This window comes from Tupaia chinensis, unplaced genomic scaffold (genome assembly GCF_000334495.1).
Source record: "Tupaia chinensis unplaced genomic scaffold, TupChi_1.0 Scaffold000127_2, whole genome shotgun sequence".
Lineage (NCBI taxonomy): Eukaryota > Metazoa > Chordata > Mammalia > Scandentia > Tupaiidae > Tupaia > Tupaia belangeri.
Window position 1 is genome coordinate 2,073,015 of NW_006159596.1, and position 3,906 is coordinate 2,076,920.

General features: G+C 41.5%; 1 long non-coding RNA gene across 1 annotated transcript in view; it reads left to right on the forward strand.

Moving 5' to 3' along the window:
• The first annotated feature begins 560 nt into the window (after positions 1 to 560).
• LOC102475743 (uncharacterized) overlaps positions 561 to 3,906 on the forward strand; it is a 14,409-nt gene continuing 11,063 nt past the window's right edge. The window contains exon 1 of the long non-coding RNA XR_003548774.1: positions 561 to 643. This is a non-coding gene — a long non-coding RNA (uncharacterized LOC102475743). The remainder of the gene's footprint in view (positions 644 to 3,906) is intronic.

A 3,906-nucleotide genomic window follows, 5' to 3' on the forward strand; every position in this document is an offset into this window, starting at 1 on the left:
GGCCCTGACCTCATCTAAGTTTAATGACTTCCCAAAGTTCTCAAAGGTCCCCTAATACCATCACATACAGGGCTATAGTTTCAATATATGAATACTGGGGAGACATGACTATTCAGCCCACAACACAGAAAAGCAAAATGCACGTATCTGACTTGGTCCTGTGCGAACAATGACCACCGGGATATGAAATCCTGAGTCAGAGGGACTTTTCTATCCATCGTTGGTAGTGCTGCTTCGGTCACTTTTACTTAGAAGCAAACTACAATTTAAACACTCAGTTTAACCATGAAGCACAAAGAAGGTAGAAATCTCATAAAATAGAACCGTCATCACACACAACTATGAGTGATATTTTTAATATCCTCAAGGAATTTAATTCATAAATATTTCCTTGAATTTTATCTTCGTAACAAGCAAAATAGCTCATGCAGTGCTTTACAGCCTTGATATTTCATGTTGGTAACTCAAGGTTTCTCAGACCTTCAAGTCTGTAACCATGTTCATGTCTGCTGGTTTTAACTTCAGTCAAGGACTAATGTACAATTCGAGACGGGGCAGGACGCTGGCACAGCATGAAACATGACGCTCTGCGAGGCTGACCTATGTGGGAAGATTCCAGGTTCGTGTCTGGAGACCTCCCTAGGTATGTTGGGCACATGCGTGTCGATTTAGACCGGCTGGGGCTGCAGGTGGATTGTTGTCAAGATCCTTCTGGTGGTGCCTGTCTCTCTCTCTCCTCACCTCTGTCATTCTCCCTCATGAAAGAGACAGATACATCTTAAACATTCATGACATAAAGGGTTAATTATGCAGTATCATCAATCCACACTTACGTGCACACCTACGAGTATCACAAAAGGCGGAGTACCTGAAGCTTCATAGTACACATGTCTATGCAAAGGAAGACTGCAACATTCACTTTCCAGTGTGCTTTTCATTCCCCCCAGTGGATCCAATATAGAGAATGGAAAATCTAGCCCCAGATCTTTGCTGCTCCACTGAGATACACCCTAAACCCAAGTCCATGTTTCTAGTGAGGATCACAACATCTGACAGCATGCCAGAATTACAGATTTAAGCACATTGGTGCTAGGATACAACTTTGATACCTGCCCTCCTTGACAACAACAAAAAGTCTGCAATGCACATTAACACCTGAGTGAAAGCTATGGCACAGGGACTTTTATCATCCTGGAAGCCCTTTCTTTTATTTTTAAATACTTGGGACCAGTAGTAAGCGTAATGGCTATGTCACTGGACTCCCATGTAGTCAACTGCAGTTTGAGTCCAGGACCCAGTGGCTTAAACTCAAGCTGGGTACGTGTGCATGCATTCCCAAGATCCCGAGAGAAAAATGGAGGAGAAGGGAATGCGGAATTGACATCCTCCCTGGGGGTGATTTTTCGCTTTCTGTCTCTCTGTCTCTCTTGAGCACACGTGCCCTATAGCAAAAAAAACCTCTCCAAAAAACCCAAAAAACCCTATTTATTCAATTTAATTAATTAATTATTATTATTATTCACTATGGATACCAAAGAGAGAAAGAGAGAGAGAGAGGAAGAGAGAGAGAGAGAGAGAGAGAGAGAGAGAGAGAGAGAAAGCCACTGGGTCTGGGACTTGAACTGCAATCAGCCATATGGGAGCCCAGTGCCTTAGCCACCATGTCACCTGCTGGCCCCTATCCTGGAATTTCACACTGTCCTGGAGAGATCATTTGTATTAAGAAAATGTCCACAATCCAGGTGCATACACTGCCATGCTCCTTCCTGGCTATATTATTTCTCACACTTAATTCTTGTTTTGTTTTCTCTGACATTACAGAGGGAAATTAATGGAATAGAATAAATTAAGAGCCCCGGTACTTTATCATCTTTACTGTTCAGCTCATTTAATGGATACCTTAGGGAGATCAGGAGGTGCTTGCTGATAACTCCTTTAGAGCAAAAAGGCTTTGTGTTTGTTCATTTGTTTGTTTTTTATGTTCTATTTACCTCAAAATTTCATACTGTTATTGGTGCTGTATAAATAAGAAATACAACAGCAAATGTAGTAATTAAAGTTTTGGGGGAAATGATAGCTTTACACTTTTTAAATTAAGCTGCAATATTTAGTTCCAGAATATCTACAGAAGTGACAAGACTGGTCAATTTGATTAGAAGGAAGTCAACTAAAACTCCAGTTTTCATTAAGGATTCTTGAATATTTATAACATTGAAAAGAAGGACTTAGGGAGGTTATAGAAATTTTCATTTTGGAGATGTCTGAACAGGATTTCTTTCTTTTAGGAGGATTAGGACTGAGCCTTAGACAGACTGTTTTCTCAATGTCTGTTGCAACTTCAGTGTGTGTGTGTGTGTGTGTGTGTGTGTGTGTGTGTGCGCGCGCACACACATGCATGCATGCAGATCCATGCTGTTTTCTCTAGAACTGAATTAACAATGCTCGCATAATAAAGCCTTTCCATCTGATTTGAGATTCAAGGCTGTATCAAGGTTAAAAATAATAATCTGCAGATGAGTTGTAGAAGGAGAATCTTTGTGCTTCAGATTCAAAAAACTTAATTTTCTCTATTTTATTTTTTCCATGTGAGAGGTGCATTAGGAGAAGAACAATTCTGAAGGCATTTTAGAGCAGCAGAGAGGGCGCCACTTCTCAGCTGCTAAAAATAACCAGCCATGAGGTCTGCTTGTCATTCTCGTACTGCCTTCTTCTTAGACATGATCAGTGTTTGCAAGTTGCTAAGGGGAGAGGAGGGTGCAGAATGGAGGCATACCCCAGTTTAGAGTAGAACCAGGGCACATCAGATTCATGTGAATGCTAGTTTATATTCTCCAACTGCTTCTTAATGTCAAGCATTGTATTTTTCATGTTCAATTATGTCCTTTTTTTTGGACCAGTAGAAGTATTTCTGTGAAATTGAATGTGTTCCTCCCACCTGAATACTTGTTCTTCATCCAATTAACACCTTATCATTCTTCAAGTATAAGCTCAACGTCAGTTTCTTTTCTTTAGAGGAATTTTTGCTATAGGGTGCATGTGCTCGCCAGAGCGACACAAAGCAAGAAATCACCCCCCAGGGGGGATGGCCGCACCACAATCCCTTCTCCATTCTCTCTTCTCAGGATTTTGGGCACACACACACAGCCCAGGGTGAGTTTTAAGCCACTGGGTCCAAGACTTAAACTGCAGTTGACTATGTGAGAGTCCAGTGACACAAGCATTCACCATCCGCTGGTCCCAACTTTCCCCAGGAAACTTTAAGTGATCCCTCAGCTTATTGATACATTAGGACTCTTTAAAAAAATTTTTTTTAATTGCCAGAGGCCATGTTCACTGGAGAACGACAACAGAGAGAGATAGAGAATAGAGAGGAAGGGAGAAAGAGAAAGTAAGAAGGAAACCCCCCCATTGTCCCACCCCCAATTCCCCTGGGGGATGGTCTCACCACAATCCTTTCTCCTTCATTTCTCCCTCCTTTTGGGATTTTGGGCACACACACACACACACACACTTGCCCTGCATGTTTCTTAAGCTGCCAGGCCCAGACTTGAAGTGAGCAATTGGCCATGTGGGATCCAGCCACCTAACCTCCATGGCACTGGCTGGCCCAGATCTCTGATTGATGTTCTCACTTAGTGCTCTCTCTTCCTTTAGAGAAGTTTATATTTATTGGAATATATGTAAATAAGTATGAATACATTGTGAATTACATGTAAGTGCTTGGATTAGCTAAATGTTTTGCTCCCATCTTGTAGGAGATGAAAAGGCCACCCATTCTAGCAGATCAGGTACCACATCAGGCAATGCATCTGCTGGTAGATTCATTAGCAGACAGCCAATGAATACATGTGTGTGTGTATACATATATATACATATATACACACACACACACACACACATATATAT